Consider the following 22,132-nt stretch of genomic DNA (forward strand, 5'->3'; position numbering starts at 1 on the left):
TCTACCCCACTTCCTATGCGTATTGAAGCTGCGATTTTGGATGAGGACACATGGGCAAGCATTTTGGAGTGGAGCAGCAGTGATTTTAAACGTGCTGGAGATGTTGGCAGTATGTCGGAGGTGGAGGTGAGTGCTAAACAGCGGAGGGCCTGATTCCACAGGTCCACCTTCTGCTGACCTCCCAGACCCCAACATTTTTATTCCTTTTCTACTATCTTTTGCCAAACGGATCCGGATCGCATCCTGATGAACACCTGATGCAAACTGACCGGATTCGGATCAGATCCGGATCAGAACCGTACGGCTCCGATCCGGATAGGTCATCCGGTCCGTTTGGCAGAGAACCGCAAGTGTGAACGGGGCCTAAGATTTCCATAGGGTAACCAAGCACCAGGATCTACAGATCTGTATATTATTTATACTTCCCTCTATGTGCATGGATACTGCATATTTGCTACATGTAAACTTAATTATATGCAAAATACTGGTGCTGTACACATAATACTAATGCAAAGTAACGTAACTATATTATGTATACATTACATTATGAATCATTGAAACACATTACACCTTGCTATAGTTGTACAGCACACAAGGAAAGTTTTGGCAGCCAGCAATAGAGCAACATGTAGCCCTGGCTAACGCTGTCCTGATAGCAGCTACAAACAAACAAAAGGCAAGCACGCTTCTCATGGCTATTCTGAAGTGGTCTGCGTCACGTCGGAGGGCGGGCCTGTATTGTGGTGGGCGGGGCCTGTGGCAGCTCTCTGGCACTGCAGTAAACTGTAGAGGTGTCAGCAGCAGCAGCAGCATTACTGAGGCTTTTGGCTGCTCGCTATTGTGGGCTCAGTCACAAAAGAGGGACAAGGAGGGAACAAAGCAACCCCCATTCTCCCATAGCAAACTGGCCATCAGTCTGCTGCAACATCAGCCAAAAGGACCGTAACTAATAACTGTGGGAAATCTCTGCAAAGGGGGTCCCAGCTAATGCAGAGATGTGACTGCACTGAGCCTGAGAGCAAGAGCCCCCTGCACAGCCTGCACAGCACACCTCGGACTGTAAGCTCTGTTTGCACACTTTCTACTTTCTGCATTTTCAGTGTTGTGTGTCATACTGACTGCCTGCATACATCTGCATGCCAGCTAATTGCCATCTACACCAGCGACAGATATTGCTAATATGTATCATTAATTCCAACAAGTAAGATACACTGTCTATGACATGTTTTCTGCTCATGATATGTGAAGTACAGCCATGAAACTGCCTCTATGTATTATCTATGTATAATGGGACTATTTTTTGCCTAGGCAGCGATCAGCATGGCAGATAATTACAGCCTTGCTCATAATCTTGTGTGATTGACACATATAGTGCAAACTACATCAGATTTCTTTAATAAGAGAAGTACCAAAGTGCGTAGCCCAGTTCACCCAATCAGATTCTTCCTCTGCACATCACACTGCAGCCTTATTTGTTGCTATGGGTTTCAGCACTCTGCACATAAGCATTGCTGTCTTGCAGAGTTTTGTTTCAAAATTCTGAATGTGTCTATATGGAGTCAGAATATGTATGCTTTATATACATGTATGATTTTATGTGTGTAAAAATATGAACTGGGCAGGATATATGATGATTTTGTAGCCTCTGAAAAGATCTGACAGGTTACAAAGTCCCCTCTAGTATGTGGACGGCTGTTTTGTATGTTTCTCTGGGTTGGAAATAATAGACATCCACACAACTAGGGCTAAGACTTTGAATGGGGCTCTTGGCTAAATTTAAATAGGTGAATATGGTCTGTGCTGCAAAAACCTTTTATTCCTGGGATCCCCAAACATGCTATTCAGAGAGTAATTGGGTAAAAACAATAATCTGTACATAGAAAAGAAGATAGATGATTGTGAGATGACAAACATTCACATAAATGCTTCTAGTAGAAGACTGGAGTAACATGATGGGAGCACAGATTGACATGTCCACAGCACAGCTACACATACTGCTAAGCCAGCTAGATTGCTGCGTAGTCAGCTAGCCTTTTCAGTTCAATCTAGTCAATAATGAAGGGAGGGGGGATTTGGATTTGTGAGTAAGTTTTCATATAGTTGATGTGAACAAAGCTGCGTTTATGACAGATTATTCCTCAGAGGAGCTTTTTTTATTGCACAGTAAACAACTTAAATTTGTTGGTTGTTTAGGTAAAGGTTTTTTTATCATTCAGCTGATGTTGTGCTAGCCTTGCTCAGCATAGAAACAAGCTTGTGCACATGGGTGAAGAATAGCTGTGTCTGAATAATTGCAGCTTAATGACTGGTGCTTAACAGATGCACCATGTCCCCCACTCAGGTCAATGGAGCATGCAGACTATCATGCAGATGCAGCCCTGCACAATACTGCAACACATGTATAAAATGGATGTAGACAGCCCAGAGGTGCATCACTGTTTTTAGAAGTATACTGCATTTGATTCAAAATAATTGTGCTAGACAGCCGATTCAGCACAGTGATACATGATCTGCATGTACAGGCTTATTGTCAGGGAACAAGCATTAAGCTGCGTACCTACAAATCCAGCTGTATTGAGAAGTGCTTGGGACCTGTGCATCGGCCTTAGGGTGTTTATGTAACCTGCTCGAAAGTATATATGCACTGAACTTTTAAGTTTATTTTAGTTGGCATGTGGCTAAGTAGCTGTACTTTTGGGTTGCAGTGGTAGAGTCCTAAGTTTAGTTTTTGGGCAGGATAATGTTTGCATAGGGTTTGTATGCTCTCCCTGTGATTGCTTGGGATTCCTCTGACAAGCCTGGTTTCCTCCAACATGAAAGATTATACTGGTAGGTCACTGTGCTTCCTTCCTAACTGGTCCCATACATGTGGTAGAAGTATTATTCCATGACTGTGTATTGTACATTCCCTTGTGAGCTCTTATGAGGGACAGTTGGGAACATGGATTGTTTAACCTGAAGCTATTGACTTGGATACTTATCTAAAGAGGGAAGGCTCTGGATCCCATAGTGCCTCCCCAGTCCTCACTCTGTGCCCTCGTTTCACCAATATCCGCTGGTGAAGTCTTCGGGACTCATCGTACGGGCTTCAGAAGTACTTGCGTCTTTGAGCACGTCCAAAGATGAGCGGATCCGTACTGTGCACATGCCAGTATGAGCTCACGCATGAGCAGTACTGATGCACCATCTTTGCAGGGCTGTGGAGTCGGAGCAATTTTGGGTACCTGGAGTCGGTGGTTTCAGTAAACTGAGGAGTCAGATGAGATATATATATATATATATATATATATATATATATATATATATATATATATATATATATATATATATATATATATATATATATATATATATATATATATATATATATATATATATATATAATTTTTTTTTTTTTAACGAAATCCATAGCCTTTGTGAAAATTAGACTAAGGAGTCGGAGTCGAGGTGTCTGTGTCAGAGCAATTTTGGGTACCTGGAGTCGGAGTCGGTGGTTTCATAAACTGAGGAGTCGGATGATTTTTGTACCCACTCCACAGCCCTGCTTCTTTGGAAGTATTCCGGGACATGAGTACTTCTGAAGCTTGCTGAGAACTCCTGATAGTGTGAATTTTGAACAGGGGACAGAGGTGAATTGAGAGCACGGAGAGAGGATATCACATTAACCTTAATAATTATTCCATCAATGCTGTTGCTCCTCTTTCCAATCTAAAATTTACATTTTGCATGTGCAAAAGTAATGGCACCCCAAATCCTGAAAGTACCTATCCTTTTCCATGGCAAAGGCTGACACTGACTTTGTTTTGTTGTTTAGACAAAACTTAGTGGTAAGTGCTATTTTAGTTCAGTTCAGCTGTGCCCACATTATAGAAAAGCACTAAAGTCTTAAGTTTATTTTGTGGGAGAATGCCGAAGGCTGCATTTTTTTAGTTTGTATTATAGCAGGGTGATAGGTTATTGCAGTATGTGAAAATTACACCCACATCCATTCCTTTTAATGATCATCGCTGAAAAGAGAAAATTGGGGAAAATTCCCTAAGGCCCCTTTTACAATTGGATTGCAAGTTTGCATTGCGTTACCCTGTTGTACCGCAGGGTAACGCAAAGGCAATGCAAGTCAATGGAGCCAAGCACACTCACCACGACGCGCTGTGCCGAAAGTTTTCCGAATCGCTGCTGAGCCAACGCAAAGTCAGCAGTGCGTTTCTTGTATGACTTCTGCGACAACACAGTGGTGGCGGAAGTCATTGGAGTCAATGGGCCATGCAGGAATTTCATTGGGAGCACAGTGCGTTGGGGTGTGCATGCGCTGAACGATGGGAAGGAGCGATGCATATGACCTAGATCCTAGGTTCTTTATTAGAGTTTTATCAGTTGAACTTTAGTATAACTCGCTGTTAAATTAGCGCTGATTAAACTTTGTCAATCTTTCAAGATTTATTTATTTTTTATCTTTTTTTTACATTTTTGGACTGACACCCCCAGGATGGTTAATTAAAATGTATGCATCTTGAAAATACACCAATCGAATTACAGTAAACTAGGATGAACATGGAGTTTTATTAGCCTATTTTCAAGCTGCATAATTTAACATTATAAAAAATGTATAATTCTGCATTAACTCTGAATTATTTGCATTTCATTGACAATCCCTTTTAGCCACATCATTGAGGAACCATATGAGTTGTTTTTGTTTTGTTTTTTTCCACTTTCCATCTTTGCTTCCATTTTGTTCCTATATGGTAATTGTTTGTTGGTGTCAGTTAGTGGTACCGAGTCTGTATGACTGTCTTGGGAAAATTAGATTATCCATCCCTTCAGGGAAAAACACTGAAATTTTAGAACTACTGGGGCATGTGTGCTGTGTGGTAAATTCACCTCTGGATTAATGGTTTTAGATGAGTGCATACGTGTCGATTTGGTGCCAGCTCTGATTGTATCACCATGGAAGAGATGATTTCATGTGGTTATAGTATTGGGCAAGAGAACCCACCAGCCTCTTCTTTGTTGGTGTCAATGTGAATAGAGGGCCATGCTATTGTCTGTATAGGTCAAAGGCCTCCACTTATTATAAATGCAGACTGAAGAAGATATATTCACATCCAGCTTCCTGTGCTGCACAGATAACACATTGGCTGCGGTCAGAGGCTTCTGGTTACCTTTTGGTATCAGAAGAAATCTTGCAGACAGGCATGGCCTCTTAACAGGATGTAGGAAAACAGGGGCACCAATTACTTGACAATTTACAATTACAGGCAACTATTTTGTGGAGGACAAATACAGTTACCTTTTGTGTGCCTTCCCCTGACATGTGGTAGAGGTTAAACTGTTCCAGAGCAGCCTGGCTGCAAGAGGTCAAGGGGAGATTAAGTTACCTCAGCACTGCTAAAATGCTAAAACAAACTTAATGAGCTAATCAAGATGACTTTATGGCTTTCGTAATAAATCTTAAAGCCTTCCCACCCGAGGGATCCCCAATGTCTGAATCGTTTCATTGTGATTAGACTTGGCTGTTTCTGCCAACATCAGAGGAACTGGAAGTGGAGACTGCTGTTCTCCATGTTTCTGCTTGGTATGAAGGCTGCTTTGATGTATTGCTTAGGAGGACATCACGATGGCACAAGTATTTGGAGAGCTTGCTGGCCAGGTAATCTGGTATCTGATTGTTGAAAACACACAAGTCACAACCCAGAAAGTCTTACTGGTTACCTGAACAACATTCCCAATTTCAAAAGTTGGTGATCTAATTGTTGCTTATGTGGTAGCAGCACAGTGCTGGAATTTTGTTTATCTTTTTAATACATCATTATTTTAAGATCTAACAATCTAATCCTTACCATGGTCTAAGTAAGATCAGAAGAGATGCAATGTTTTGAAGTCATTGATCAAAGTATAACTTTAGAGGATCCACGGCACACCAAGGTCTTAATTCTCTTGTGTTTACATCATTTTTTATTGAAATATAAAGGTGTACAGAACATACAGAATCAAGAAATTTTGTAAGAGACAGATCACAAATGTTTGCTTGTACATACAGAGGTATAAGCTAATGGTACATCAAGGTTTGGATAAAAGGTGTACATCAACTGCTTTTACCATAGGAAAGTTGATTTGAAAACCAAAAGCAACAGGGTATAGAACATGTAAACACCTAACAAATGTTGATTAACAAATCCAAGAAAATGGATAATTCTCTTATTGAACAGTAAACCTGCAGAGTGCACCAGCTGACATGTTTCAGAACTAAAGCGGGGCCTTAGGGCTGGTTTACACTGAAAGCCCATAGAAACACATGCATTTTAACTGATTAGTGGTTCTGTGCTTCTCTTTTCGTTGCTGTGTGTTTCCATGCACTTTTGTATGCATTGCATGTCGCAGTGCGTTGTGGAAAGGCTTTCAGTTAAAATAAATAGATTGGATGTGAACTAATATGGAAAACTCCTTCACAAGCACAATGCGGCAGTTGTGTATTGCATTAAAGGGAACCTGGAGTGAGAGGGATATGGAGGCTGCCATTTGTATTTCTTTTTAAACAATACCAATTGCCTGGTAGCCCTGCTGATCTCTTTGACTGCAGTAGTGTCTAAAGCAAGCAAGCATGCAGCTAATCTTGTCAGGTTATTGTCAGAAATATCTAATCTGCATTCATATTCAGGGTCTATGACTAAAAGTATTAAAGGGTAGAGGATCAGCAGGACATCCAGGCAACTTGTATTGTTTGTTTTATTTTTTTTAAATATGATAGCCTACATATACTTACTTCAGGTTCCCTTTAAACCTCATTGCAACTGATTCAGTATAAAGCAACACTAAGTGTATGTTTATACTATGTGCGTTGCACTATAATATAAGTTATAATCACAAATAAATGTGCTGTGATGATCGGGCAATGGACACACTCACACCTGCACTTTACCACCATGGTGGAGGAGCTCTTTGTAGCTGTGTGTTGACTTCAGTGGGGCTCAGATTGTTACAGCTTGGCACAATGTGATGCATAGGAAATGGGTTGTGTAAACAAGTTTTCCTGGTTCTGTATGGAGAGTCCTGTCAGAACTTGGTCTTTATTTGTGTATAAATACCTTCTTAGCTTTTGTTGGATAAATCGCTTTTAAAGAATCCGGCCAGGTGTTCCTTCAACAGCCATTTTTTTCAACATAGACTTTCAGAGCTGCAGTGTGCTCAGATTGTTTTTCTTCTCCCTGCTGTCTGAACAGTATAATCATTTCCTCAACTAGGCTGCTTCAGGTGATACCTCAAAGTTTTTGAAACCGGATTTATAGAAGCTTTGATTAAAAAAAAAAAAAAAAAAAAAGATGACACAGGCAGTCTGCTTAGTATGATAATTAATTGTATTTGTCTTACTAATAGAGCATTAGTAACGTAGAAAAATGTTGCATATTCTTATTTTCTGTTTAAAGAGGGATTGTCAGCCACAAAATCAAATTCTATTTACCCATTGCTCTTTGTTTATTATGCAGCCTGTAACCTTGCATTGCAAGTACTCCAATCTATTCAGAAAAGTTTCTTGTGTAATAAACCTTATCTAAGTCAGCCAGGCTGTATTTGGTACATTGCCGACGAGAAGGAAGCTTGTCATCACCCCTCCCATGTTCCTGCTCCTCACTGATTGGCTGAGGGCAGTTCAGTGAGCTGCTGAAATACGATCTATGCTGTGCTCATGTGTTTACAAAGCAAGCTAGCTATGACAGTGCAGTTTCTAGGAGGGATAAAAAGTATGAAATTACATCAGGATTGTCTTCAGTCAGAGGGAGTTAAGATGAAAAATGCCAGAAACTGTTTTAACTTTATTTACTGTTTAAATTTCACTAAAATGTGGACAGTACAATACATATAGAACAAGTAGTTACGATAGTATGGCTGTCCCTGCTGCTTTAAAGGGGTTCTGTGGGGGTTTCTGAAGAGAAAAACTGTCACTTACTTTGGGCTTCTATGAGCCCCATGCAGCGGTAATGTCCCATGACGTCCTGCTCCCATCCGCCGGTCCCCGCAGCCGGCACCGGGCTATTATTCGTACAGACGAATAATGCGCGTTGCCGTGCCTCTGCTCGCGTTATCTGAGGCTTACTGCGCAGGCGCACTACAGCGGAGCCTTGTACTGCGCTTGCACAGTAAGCTTCCGGTGACGCAGGCGGAAGCGAGCATGTGCGCGGCCACTCTAGCGCAGCCGCAGTTGGATCCCATGCCGCTTAGACCGGGGCCTGCGTCGGAGAACGGCAGATGGGAGGAGGACGGCGTGGGACATTACCGCTGCACGTGGCTGATAGAAGCCCAAGGTAAGTGTCCGTTTTTCTCTTCCACAACCCCCCACAGAACTCCTTTAAGAGCTTTATTTTTAAGACTGCCTTGTAAGCAGAATCCCTGAGAGTCTGATATAAAATATCATTTACTCAGCTGCAAAGTAAGTGGAAGTAATAACCCTTTGAACTTTTCAGCACTCAAAGCTTATGGTACTGCAGACCTATTCTATATTAGGGAAACACAGATTTTGTTAAAAATACGTAACTATAGGAAACCTGTCAATAAAATAAACTTTGATGAGAGAAAGTTAAATGGCTTTCTAATATCACTCCTCCACGATGGAGGCAACCATATTGGAGTTTTTACTGGGGGCTTAGATGCTTGGACTAGCTTGTTCTGTCTACTGTTATGCCTCACACATGTGCATATGCTGCTCTCATTTATATACAATGAACAGAGGCGCCAAAAGTATAAAATTAGATTAAATGAGCTTAAAAACCAACTCAAATGGCAAAAATGAAGGAGAAAGTGGTGGTCTTACCTCCCTCAAGCAGACACGACAACGACTGCGATTCAGACAGTCAAACACATTTATTAGAAACCCCCCCCAAAAAATGTTGCAACGCGTTTCGCAGGCTCAATCCCGCTTCATCAGGCAATACAGGGAGGAGTATCAAGCGATCTGCACAAGGGCGTTAAGCACCTCTCATTTATAGATGACTTCCTCTTCTTGAAAGCTCCACACACACACCTTAGATTAACTTAGCTGAGGCAGGTGCTTAAAGACCACCTTGGACACAAATCTAGTGTGTGTATGGCAGCAATGACATTTTGGTGAGAGATGCTGGATTATCTCACGTGAATGCAGCTCATTGTTCTCTCTAATGCTCCACCACCTCCGTCGTTTGCCGCACATCATGCTTCTACTGCTCTCAATGTTGACAGAACGTGTCGCTAGCCTGCAGGTTAGGGATGTATTTGTACAGCTAAGGTCATGAACTGTCACCCGAGAGATCGTGACTCAATCCCTATCTGGTGACAATAGTGGAAGAAAGTGTGTACAAGGCTTAGGCTGGTTTCACAGTGGGACGTTACAGGCGCACGTTAGAGCAGCCTGTAACGCACCCCACCGCACAGCAATGAAAAATCAATGGGCTGTTCACAGTGCCCACGTTGCGTTACTCAGTAACGCTGCGCCATAACTGAACGTACTGCATGCAGTACTTTATAAGCGGCAGAGCTGCGTTAGACTGCTTGCACATGTGCTGTAATGTTGGGGAGGAGCGGAGAGCGGCCAAGCACATGGCTAATTAATATTCACTGCACTCAGTGACGTGCAGTGTTTACTTCCCGGAGCGGCCGCTCTGTGCGGCGATTGGCCGGGCGGGACCACGTGATGCCGCATGCGTCCAAGAGTGCGCATCACGGCATCACGGACGCCAGAGTGAGCTGCACAACGAGGCTCACTCTGACGTCCACATTAGAGAGCACCAGGCGTTGCGTTTGGGGCACGTTATGCGACCATAACGTCCCCTAAAACGCAACGTCCTGGTGTGAAACCAGCCTTAATCCAAACAATTTAGCTAGAAATGACTCAGTGAAAAAAATCAGTGAAGGTGTTGGGCTTTGGTGGGAGGTGCTGTTTCTTGATGAAGCAATACTTTTCAGCATATTGGCATATTTTATGGCTTGAAATCTAGTGAGGATCTGGATACAGACACCATTGGTGGCACCTTATTAGGTGGGCAGCAGAAGTGGTCAGGCAAGTTTCTCCAGTCGGTCAGATTGTGTACCACGCCACCTAAGTGGCAATAAGCTGGTGGTTTTCTGCACACAAGAACCTATTGACTTAAGTGTTGTACTGCTCGATGCAGGACAAAGCTATGGGCCATCGAACCCCAGGGTCGAGGCCATTTTTTCTTTTTACAGAATAAAAACTGAAAGAAAATGGCTGACTGGAGTAACTAATCGATGCTACCTGATCCGGCTTGCCTCCTGGATCAGGTAGTATGTTTTTTGTTTGTATGTTTTTCACCTGGCTCAGATTTTCTTTAAAAGGCATTTTATTGATAAGGGCTCATATGCAATTCACTGTTTCTCCTGAGTTTTCACCTAAGAGATACATTTCATCTTCTATTTAACCACTTTATCCACAAGTCAGTAGATATACGTCCTCTGTGACTTCATCTAAGCCACAAGTCCGTAGATCTACTGACTTTTACAGAAGCAGTGCTGTGCAGGATTGGGTATGCTCCTGTGCACATTTCTGGCACTATCTGATGCAGCACTAATTGGTGAATGGGAATATATGTTTCCTGAGCTAATGAGATTGATTTTTACTATTAAAAATACTTTTATTTTCTCATTTCATAGTGAAAAATACACTCTGTACCATTATTTCAGAATCAAATATCTTCACCATAAATTGTGACCGGAACATAATCTAAGTTTTGTGATAAGCAGTAAGAATAGCCAAACAAAATTTGTGTTTTTTATCTACTGTAGCACTTTTTATTTTTAAACTGGAATTGGTAAAACTAAGAAAAAATATTAATGTTTTTTCTATTTTTTTCTTAGTTTTCCCATTAAAATTCATAGAAAACAAAATTGTTCGAGGGGATAAAATGGCATACAATGAAAACCTAGTTTGTCTTGAAAAAACAATATATATTTCATTTCTGTGTCCTAAGTAGGGATAAAGTTATTTCTGATTAAATAAGGACATAGCTAAACTGTCAAAACTGCTCTGGTGAATATGTGTGAAAAAAGGTCTGGATGCGAAGTGGTTAAAATAACTTTTCAGCATTTTGTAATTGAAAAAGTACCAAAAGGTAGTTGGAAAGGTACTACCGAAATTATATTGAGCATTTTCTTTCTTGCTGGTGGTTTAAAAGGCATTTTATTGACAAGTTTGAAAATATCACCCAGGAGAAAACTGAGTAGAAAAAGTGAATTTTGAAATAATTAAAATGTATTTTGATAGTAGTTTTTCAACTACTTTTTATTACTTTTTCAATTGTAAAATGCTGAAAAGTTATTTTAAAGAGAAGATGAAAATTAGCTCCTAAGAGAATACTAATTGCATATGGGCCACGGGCCCATATGCAATTCACGTTTTCACCTGAGTTTTCTCCTAGGTGAAACATTTTCATCTTTGATTTAAAATAACTTTTTAGCACTTTGCAATGGGAAAAAAGTATCAAAAAGTAGGTAAAAAGTACTATCAAAATAAATGTAAGTGTTTTTTTTTTTTTTTTTTTTTTTGCTTGCTGGTGATTTAAAATTCATTTTATTGACAAGCTTTAAAACATCACCTAGGAGAAAACAGGTGAAAAAGAGAATTGCATATGGCCCATGGGCCCATATGCAATTAACTTTTTCACCTGAGTTTTCTCCTGGGAGATATATTTTCATCCTCTGTTTAAAATAAGTTTTCAGCACTCTGCAACTGGAAAAGTACCAAAAAAATAGACGAAGAAGTACTGTCAAATTTATTTTGATTATTTTCTTGCTTGCTGCTGGTTTAAAGGGCATTTTATTGACGATTTTGAAAATATCACCTAGGAGAAAACTAAGGTGAAAAAGTGAATTGCATATGGGCCATGGTGTGAAAATATAACCTAGGAGAAAACTTAGGAGAAAAAGTGAATTGAATAAGGGCCATTGGTTGATATTTTAGAGGGACCCTAAGCAGATGCCGTGGTTATGCATACGAGCATACCCTGGAGACACTTACAGGCCCCTTTAGTTAAGCGCTTTTGCTCCCAAGCTGGCTGCTCTGCATTACATGGGATCGGCAACTTTCACATAGTCGCACTGTGACCCCGGAAGAGGAAGCCTGTGCATCAACTCTGCGCAGGCTTACTAGCTTCTTCCTCCCCTCTGCGCGTGAGCTGCAAAATGACGCACGGCAGAGGGAGATGGAGGGGGAGGAAGCCAGGAAGCATGTGCATGTGCATGTGCAGAGAGGACAGCACAACTTTATGTGAAAGTTGCCTATCCCATGTAATGCATAGCAGCCAGCTCGGGAGCAGGAGCAGTTACCTAAGAGGTCGGTAAGTGTCTCCTTTTAATCTAATAGCTGTGGATATGCTTATATGCATACCCACGGCATCTACTCAGGGTCTCTTTAACTAGTTTTTCCCCTGCGTCAGTATATATATGCCCTGCAGGACTTCCTCCCATTAGTACACTAATCAGTGAAAGGGAACACAGTTCCCATTCACAGATCAGTGACTGTGATTACCGGCATCTATGAGATGCCAGTGGTCTTTGACAGAAGTGAAAGTAAGGCTTGCACTTCCTGTAACGCGTGTATGCAGTACACAGTACACTGGAGGAATAAAGGGGGGGGGCATCTAATAGCCAAATAGTAAAATTACACCTACATACATCCCATAAAATACCCCATTAATTAACCCCTTACTTCCCCTCCCATAGTTACCAAATAAAAGACTTTTTTATAAGAAGAAAAAAAAAAAGTGACATTTTAACAAAATATAGATAAGTAGTTACCTTAGGGGCTCAACTTTTTAATATGTATGAGGGTATATTACTGTTATTTTTGCAAATATGGGGCTTGTAATTGGTGATGGACACCATATATTGTACTAGGGAAATATTTTAAACATTGTAATAACCTGGAAAAATGGGGAAATTAAAATATGTGGGTTTTATACACAGTAGAATCTTATATTTTAAAACCATAATGGCCAAAAACCTGAGAAATTAATTTTTCCATTTTTTTTCTTATTGCCATTAAAATGAATTTAGAATAAAATAATTCTTAGCAAAATGTACCACCCAAAGAACTTGTTGGCGAAAAAGATATAGATCATTTTGTGTGATAAGTAGTGACGAAGTTATTGGCGAACGAAAGGGAGGAGTGCTGAAAGGTGAAAATTGCTCTGGTCCCTTAAATATTGTGACATTTTAAATACATGTAAACACATACAAATAAGAAGTATGTTTCTTACACATTAAAATGAGTCATAAATTACTTTGCTCCTTTTTTCTCCTTCCAAATTACTGTTGCTGCACTTACATTAGGTAGTAGAAATCTGACAGAACCGACAGGTTTTGGTCTAGTTCATTTCATTGCTCGATTGATCAATCCTGTCTGTCAGTCTACTTATCTATCAAACATAGGATTCATGCATAGGAAACAATGTGAATACATCGGTATGGTATGCATTGTGAAGTTTGGCCAGAACAATAGAATAGACACACTCCAACCCAGGAATGAATTATCTGTCCAGTTGCACCCTGCTTAGAACTCGAGCCACATTTTCTATAGAATCTCCGGTCCCTTAGAGGAGGGAAGAGAGTTCAGTGTCATTATACATGGAGGAGAGAGGGAAGGGGAGAGAGCAGACCACTCCTGCATACTAAGTAGCCTTTGTTATTCATCATTTTGGAAGCAGATGTCTGAGACATGAAGTCGCATCATTCAGAGTTAGGGCACCTCTCGGAAGGGATTCAGCAGCCACATTGTACAGGCATTGGTAATGCATTTGTCACTAGTTCCGATAATTTATACCTGCTGCAACAAAGCCAATATCCACAAAGCTCCAGTTCTGGCACGGTTTATGCTAAGTAATGCTTCTCTGCCTGTTAAACTCGTAAGTACATGGCAAACATTTAATTTACGTGGGTAATTGTGAATTTTGTGTGTCATTGAAAAAACATAGAACAAAGAACACACCCTAAAGAGGAACTCCAGTGACCTGTAATTAATTATACAGGATTCCCTTATTTCCTTTTAATTATCCTGGTTTCAACATCAGAAACACTTCCTATGTATATTGGTTTGTTAGCTCTACCCTCCCAGTGATAATTAAGCATTCTGCACATGCGTGGCTGCAAGGCTCCACATAGTGTGCATGTGCAGAGAGCGCCTTGCCATGGGAGCACACACTAGCAGGCCTTGTACAGATGAATGCATACCTCCCAACTTTTTGAAATAAAGAGGGACACTTTTAGACACGCCCTGGCCTCACCTCTAACCACGCCCCCACCACACCCTTCACTATATATCACAAGGAATTCATAATCAAGAGTTAGGCTCCCTGCACACTGCAAATCCGTTTTGAGATTCCGTTTTGCAATCAACAGGAAAACGGAGGAAAAAACGCAGCATGCAGTAATGATTAAAAATCGGAATCGGATATAAAAACCGATTGAAAATCTGATTCGCATGCAGTGTGCAGGGAGCCATAGTTTCATCATTCAAACCACACTGGTCCCTTCTGTCCTCATTCATTTTTCTTCATTTTAACAGTTGAAAGAAAATAAATATATAAGTTTGAGTCAGATAAACACATTTTTCGGTAGAAAAATACATATATGTACACTTATCTGTACATCAGTCCTGAAAGAGGGACAAATGAAGAAGGAGGTACAGAGGGATTTGGTTCCCGAAGAGTGACTATCCCTCTTTGGGAGCTATGTGAACGGAGGGGACGGCAAGGAATGGGAGGTGTGGTAAGCATACCTGCCTACAGATACCTGTAGCCACCAAGACATTTCATCAGGGCATTATGCCTCAGGTTTCCTTTTTTTTTTCTCTCCAAAAACTGCACTGTCATATCCAGCTTGCTTTGTAAACCTGAGCACAGCATAGATCAGATTTCAGCAGCTTCACACTGAACAGCCAATTAGTGAGGAGCAGGAATGTGGGAGTGGTGATGACAAGCTTCTTTCTCCTCTGTATTGTACCAAATAGAGCCAGGCTGACTGGGATAAGATTTATTAGAACAGAAGCATTCAGAATTAGATTTGAATGCTTGCAATACAGTGTTAGATTGCAGGCTGCATAATAAACACAGAGCAGTGTGTAAATACAATGTCATTTTGTGGCTAATAACTGTTTGTGGCTAATAATATTTTCATGTTTCGTTGTAGAAAGCAAGAACTGCGTGCTTCCTGACTAAACATAATTTAGTCATAAAAGGGAAGTTGATTTGGAAATAAGTTTTGTTACATTGAATTTCTGGGAATCTCTATGGTTACCACTTATTTAAATAATTCAGTCACAAGAGAATTTTCTGTCTGGAATATGGATCCACAAACAGTGACACCATTATATAAGAATGTATGGAATCAAAGTAAGCGCTCTCTTGGGTCGCAAAGGCGTAGGATTATTCTTGAATGACTTAAAGCCCTAGTATAGGTTCCGTTTTTAAAAATGCATTGCATAGGTCTACACAGCACAACTAGGGCTGGGCCGAGGCGAGAGGCTCCAGCCTCAGGGCGCAGTGTAGGACAAATCACTCAGCTATCATTCCCCTATTCTGTTTGAAGCAGAGAGAAATAAGAAAAGGGCATATATGGCAGTGACTGCAAGCCAGATAATAGAGATTAAGGTGTTGGGGCAATCAGTGTGTGACAGTTTTGGGTGGGAGGGATAGAGGGGCACACTTTGGTGTCTCAGCCTTGGGTGCTGGAGGACCTTGTCCTGGCTCTAAGCAAAACTAACAATAGTTTGGGGCTACAAATCTAGATTGTCTCTCCACACCATTGTAAAACAGAAGATTTTCCGCAAGGGCCATATTATTTAGCATTTTTGGCAATGGCCCACTTACATTTAATCTATATAGCGCCAAGAAATAGATCTAGTTTGGGCACATCTGGAGCTCATATTTGTAAAAAAGAAATAAAGTACATATATTATAGTCATTTGTACCTTCATGGCCCTCTAGCCCAATACTTCAATGCCTGGCTGCAGGTCAGGATATCTGTTTAATCCTTTAGTACAATGATAATCTGACTGGTTTTATTCTTGTAGAAAACTAATGGGTACACAAAGTGGAACCTATTTCTAGAAGTAGTTAAGTGCACCATCCTAGGGCTGGTGCACACCAAGAGCAGTTCTAAGCGTTTTTATTAACGCTTGCACTTTAAAAAAAGCGCTTGGCTAATGTATTTCAATGCTATGGTGCACACCAGAGCGATTTGTTTTTTCCCCAAACGCAAACTCTGGTCCTGCAGCATTTTTGCTGATTTTCTGAGGCGATTCAGCCTCAATGTAAAGTATAGGAAAGTGAAATATCGCTCTGAAAAGTGCTAGATCAGAGCGATCTTCCAAGCGGTTTTGTTACAGAAGCTATTCAAGTACAGCTCTACTGTAGCGAAAAATAAAAAAATGCTACACCAAAATGCTCCAAAATACACTAGGCATGTGTAGAAAATCGCTCTGCACATGCCTAGAATCGCTCTAAATAAACACTTCAAAAAGTGCTGAGTGTTTGCAATTACGCTAATGCTTTTTGGTGTGTACTGGGCCTAAGACTGAATGTAGTTTAATAGCGTTCTTTGTCTTAAGCCAGTAATGTAGGACCTCTGTGCCAGTTCTTGGAGAAGGCTGAAGAGACGCAAACCTCAATAGTATTTGACCACAGTTTGAAAGTGGATTTAAGAAAAGTTTTATATTGTGGGTGATGCAGATTAGCTAAACTAAGCTCAGCTCTGACTAACACTATACCCCATAGACGCTGCTAATACTTCAGTCAATTGAAAGTCACTCATTTGACTCAAAGCCTAATTCCAGGAGGGAGGACAACATTATTTTAGTCTTAGGTAATGTTGATTGAACTTTTTAGGTTTTTATAGCTGTACATATATGTGAGAATTTTTATCACTTCCTGTCTAGATAGGAAGTGGGAACACAGGAAACCATAAAATACCCTGAAATGTGATAGGGACATCTACAAATAAGAATCATTTTTTTATAATGAGGAAAAGATGGGATCCCTGCCTAGCTTTAATTGCTGTTCTTGATTTCTTTTCACTGGTACTACCGGTTGCACTATGAATGATACAAGACTCCATGGGATTCTCAGGGACAGGAAGTGGGGGCACATTGGGGACACAGGCACCAGTAAAATACTCCAAAGTGTTTCAAAGCCTTTCCCACAATATTCAGAACTAAAAAAAAAAACCTGTAATTGAGATTCATGTAACAGAACTTCATATGCATTTGAATGCAGAGCTTAATAATTTAACCTTTATTGCACACCAAAGGTTTAAATAATATCTGTTTAATGCTAAGTTAATGATACAAGCTGCTTAAAACATATCTTGCATCTTCTAAACAAGGTTCTTATAAATAATATATGCTGAAATGTGTTTTATAGACTGGTTTCCCAAGACCATAGTCCAGACAGCCGGCAATAACCACACAAATTAAAATGTTAGAATCCCCAGACTAATAATAACCTCAGCAAAATCAAAACATCATTATACGCACCTCAGAAATTCTCACTTTGTGCTTGAAGTTATTGTTTACTTGTCTATATTAGCGCCTATATTAGCTTTCCCTGTCATCAACAAAGATCTTCAGATGAAGGATGAGTTCCTGAAGAAAATCCGTTCTGATGGAGGGAATGAGGATGTGGAGGTGTAAAGTGCAAATTACATTTAAAGAGGAACGCCAGTCTCCTAGAACCCTTGCCACATGCAGAGGGATAATGCATAGTGGATAAAAGATGCTGGCACTGCTGTAAAACACTTCTTAAATTCTTCATTTCATGATGAGTATGGAACATGCATAATTCACTAATTCAATAAGTTTGAAGGTAAACATACCAGTGGGTGAAGAGTGGCACAAATGGTGACAGTGGGTGCTGGGTACAGATGACTGATGGCCATTTCACGCACTGCTGTGCTTCTACCGAAGCTGCAAATTCGGGGTTGAAGGCTTCCGGTATTTGTGTCTAAAAACCCTAAGTGTGGCGTCACGCCGCCCATCCGGTCCCTCGCGAGACTCCTTCAAACTCTTCACCCACTGGTACGTTTACCTTCAAACTTGTGAATTATACATGTTTCACACTCATCATATAAGAATTTTGAATCAAAGAAACTATGCAACATGAACCAGTTAAAGGCCGTGCCTTCTGCAAAATAAATCCCCACTCGTTTCTCTAATACAGGAGTTCCCTGAGATCCCACAATTATTTGAAGGATTTTTCTGGCGTGAAACAGTTAAAGAGACTCTGTAACAAAATTTTCAGCCTTATTTCTTGTATCCTATAAGTTCTTATACCTGTTCTAATGTGCTCTGGCTTATTGCAGCCTTCTCTAGTTGCACTGTCTCTGTAATATATCTAATCATCTTTTCTTTGTCAAGCCTTGTCGAGCCAGGGAGGAATGTGCTGCCATTGCTGTGATAGGGAGAAGTTATGCACGCCCCTGCAGCCTTAGGGAATTGGCATTTGAAAATGTCTAAAATTGGCAATTGATGTTCTGTCAAATTAGCTGTTTTCTGCAACCCTGAATGCGAATTGAGCTCATTATATTACTATAGTTTGATGTAAAAAAAAAAAAAAAAAAAAAAAAAAATGGAGATTCTTGTAAACATTAGATTGTTACCTGAAATACCACAAATGAACAAAAAGATCACTGCTCTCCTGTATGCATTTTCTGCATGTAGTGTGTTATACAATATGCCTGTTATAATGCAGATGTTTCGTAACATGCATGGTGGTATATTCATTATTATACGTTACGCAGCACAGCACGTGTAAAGTTGACCCAGCTGTTTGCAAATTACCTATGCTAGACATTACATAGGCAATATATTTATAGTGTGTCTTACGCAAATTACGTAACACTGTATATAACTTGTGTAAAACAGGTGAACGTTACATGCACTGCATATACCCTATAGTATTAGGGACCACAGGTTATTGTTTGTTTTTTGTAATACAACATTACTGTGCTTCAGGGTGTGTGGGGAGTGTTACAGGTTTAATTCCATTTTCGTTGAATTTAGTTAACAGAAACTTGCGGTGAAGTTTTTTTAAAGTACAAATTCTTTTTCAGGTAGGTCCCTTTGACAAATAATGGAACAAAGATTTTCTTAAAATATGCCAAGTGTCTTAATTTAGGGCTCTTGTGTGTGAAGTATTACTTGAGATTTCCTGAAGTATTTATTTGGAATATTTGAAAAGTAGTCATGATTGCTTAAATGACTTGTTTGATGTATACTGTATTTAGGTCTAGTAGACAAGGTACAAAAAGAAATATGCTGAATGCTGACTTCATTCTAACCATGTTGGACCCAATCTTTTGAGGCTAGGTTCACAGTGGTCAGTTGCATAACAGGCGTGTTATGAGTGTTAACTGCAATGGAGACTGGGCATAGACTTTAATACAAAGCCTTCATGCAGCGAGTTAAAATAATGTGATCAGCTACCATGCAATACTGTGAACAGGCCCATAGAATTGCATGGGCAGTGAGTTGACATGCAGAATTATTCTGCACTGCAAATGACCACTGTGAACCGGGCCTAAAAGTTTTACCAGACTGTTTTATAAATCTTGGAGGTGTGCTGTATTATGTGATAACTGTGATTTGGTTTGATGTCAACCTACTCAATGTTTTAGAGGACAAATTTGTTTTTTGAACGATATATTTTTTGTAGTGTTGGTAACCGAGCCGGCCTTAGAGTACGCGGGGCCTGGGGCGAGTGTCATATGAGTGTCATATGAGGGGCCATAAGTGAAGGCCATGTACCGTACCACCACAGTTACGGGCTTGTCCACCTCTAAAGCAGTATGCCTTATTATTGTTTAAAAACTTGTTAAAGGCCCCTAAGCCAACCAATACAGGAACAATTACAATACGTAATGTAATCAAACTGTACCTATCCCTAGCTCCCAAGCCAGCCTCTACCTATCCCTAGCTCCCCATGAAACCTAGCACTAATCCCCAGCCAATCTGGAAGCTCCATCCTGAGCCCCCTCTAGCTCCAGTTCATGCTTGACTGACCTAAATGCTCCTGGGGCCCTCAGGCTGAGGCTCTTGCACATTACCTTAATCTGACATTTGGCAAGCTTCATGTCAGTGCAGAAATTCATTACAAAAATGCAAACGGTACAGTAAGGCATGCTGAAGACAAAAACCTAAGCAATAAAAGGAGGGGGGGGGGGGGGGGGGCGGTGCAAAATTTAAGGTGTGTAAAACAAAATAGGAAAATCTGAGTATTTGTAAATGACACACTGCTCAGAACACAAACTGCTAGACTTCTGTAGACCTTTCCTTCACCACCACCAAAATGAGCATGGTATGGCAAGCATGACATGCGGGGCCCTCTTCATGTGTGGGGCCTGGGGCGATCGCCCCACTTGCCACTCCAAAGGCCGCCTCTCAATTTTAGGCAGTGAGTGACAGGGACCCCTGTTTAGGCAGTGAGTGACAGGGACCCCCGTATAGCTAGTGAGTGACAGGGACCCCGGTTTAGGCAGTGAGTGACAGGGAGCCCTCTAGCCGCCGCCGCTCCCCTCCCCCCTCACCTTGCAGTGTAGTCACTAGTCCTAGACCTCAGGATCAGCGGCGACCCGACCAGTAAGAGCGGGCGCCAGACGCACCCGCTCTATATGCGGAAGTGATGTCACTTCTGCATATCAGTGCGGTGCGCTAGGTCCTAGCACCCGCACTATTGGTCGCCGCCTGATCAAGGTCTGACGCGGCGGCGGCTAGAGGGAGGGAAGGAGAGAGGGAGAGGCGGCCAGGGGGGGTGAGCGGCGCCTGGGTGCAATGCACCCGCCCAGGCGTGGCCCTGTTGAAAGGTCCAGAGAACCATAAAATCTCAAGCACATTGTGTCATAACCCCCCCTCCCCCTTACCTCCCCTTCCCAAAGCCACTCCATTGTCTGCTGTGCAGTTGTTTTTACTTCCATCTTCGTACAGTATGCATTGCGCTGGTATATCAAAGAGTCACATCATAAAAACATTATTGAAGAGGTGGTCTTCTCTACTATATGTGCCTTGCTATTGTATTTATGTACCTTCTGCTGGTAATGCTGCATGTCTGTGTATTGTTTGTATTGCTTTTGTTTGTATTACATATCTTCTGCTAATTTAACTATTGTTTATGTCAATTTAGGCAATGCATTGTGATATATTTTTTTTTTTTTAAATCGTATTTTTATTTCCCAACTTTTTTTAATCAGGACAATATTAAATATCGTAAATTAAAATGCAATATTTTGTTTAGCATTCCCGTTGACGATTTAAAACAGGAGTGGAGGCACCCAATGCATAAAAGATAGGCTAATAAGCTATTAATCCTATAAACAGAGAGGGAATCTAACCTCTCTTGAAGAATTTGGACCAGTTTATTGAAAAAGGTCTTTCCCGCTTCCTCAGGTCAATGAAAAAACAGGTGTCTTAACTTCTATGGCTGTGTTGCAAGTACTTGCAAAACGCAATGTCAATTCCCTCTCTCTTTATAAGATTAGGAGCTTATTAGCCTATCTTTTATGCATTGGGCACCTCCACCCCTGTTTTAAGTGTCTTGTTACACCGCTTTTAGAGGTGATAGTTTTTTAGTTGTCCTAAAGAACTTCCGGAGTGCGACGTTCCTGTCACAGACCTGGTAAACTGGGCGGGGAGGGTTAATTTCCCGCCTGCTCTGATGGTGGTTGCAAGGATTTGCAACTCACCTTTGTGAGTATATACATACTTAGCAATTTGCTTTTCTGAATCTTACATGATTCTGCACCATTGGGCTCCTGGTCTCCTTTTTTGTTTTAGATGAACCTGGGGTTGTTCTAATCACAGTAACCATCAACATAAGCTATTCCTTGATGATTTAGCTGTCAATATTTATTTGTTAGTACTGTACAAGGAAGTGTACATATTTTAGATTCGTAGAGAACAGCGCCTAGTTATCACATATCAGATTTGAAGACTTTGCACCGGTAATATTAGAAACCTATTCACTCCAGCAAAGGCACCCCCACCCCACCCAAACAAAGGTATATATTTGTAATCGTTCATGTTTTTCAAATGTGTGGTTTTTTTTTGTTTGTTTTTTTACTGCTAAAACACAATAAATCAAGCAAAATAACAGAAAAAACACTGTCC

General features: G+C 40.8%; 1 protein-coding gene across 3 annotated transcripts in view; it reads left to right on the top strand.

The window, feature by feature from the left end:
- Nucleotides 1-782: 782 nt before the first annotated feature.
- GPRC5B (G protein-coupled receptor class C group 5 member B) overlaps nt 783-22,132 on the top strand; it is a 123,882-nt gene continuing 102,532 nt past the window's right edge. For 2 of the 3 annotated variants that reach the window (XM_068244796.1, XM_068244798.1), the window contains exon 1: nt 783-1,059. The gene's annotated coding sequence lies outside the window, so the exon portion shown is untranslated. Of the gene's footprint in view, nt 1,060-2,729; nt 2,830-22,132 lie in introns of those variants that run through there. The other variant, XM_068244797.1, reaches the window with a different exon arrangement.

Source organism: Hyperolius riggenbachi, chromosome 7 (genome assembly GCF_040937935.1).
Source record: "Hyperolius riggenbachi isolate aHypRig1 chromosome 7, aHypRig1.pri, whole genome shotgun sequence".
NCBI lineage: Eukaryota > Metazoa > Chordata > Amphibia > Anura > Hyperoliidae > Hyperolius > Hyperolius riggenbachi.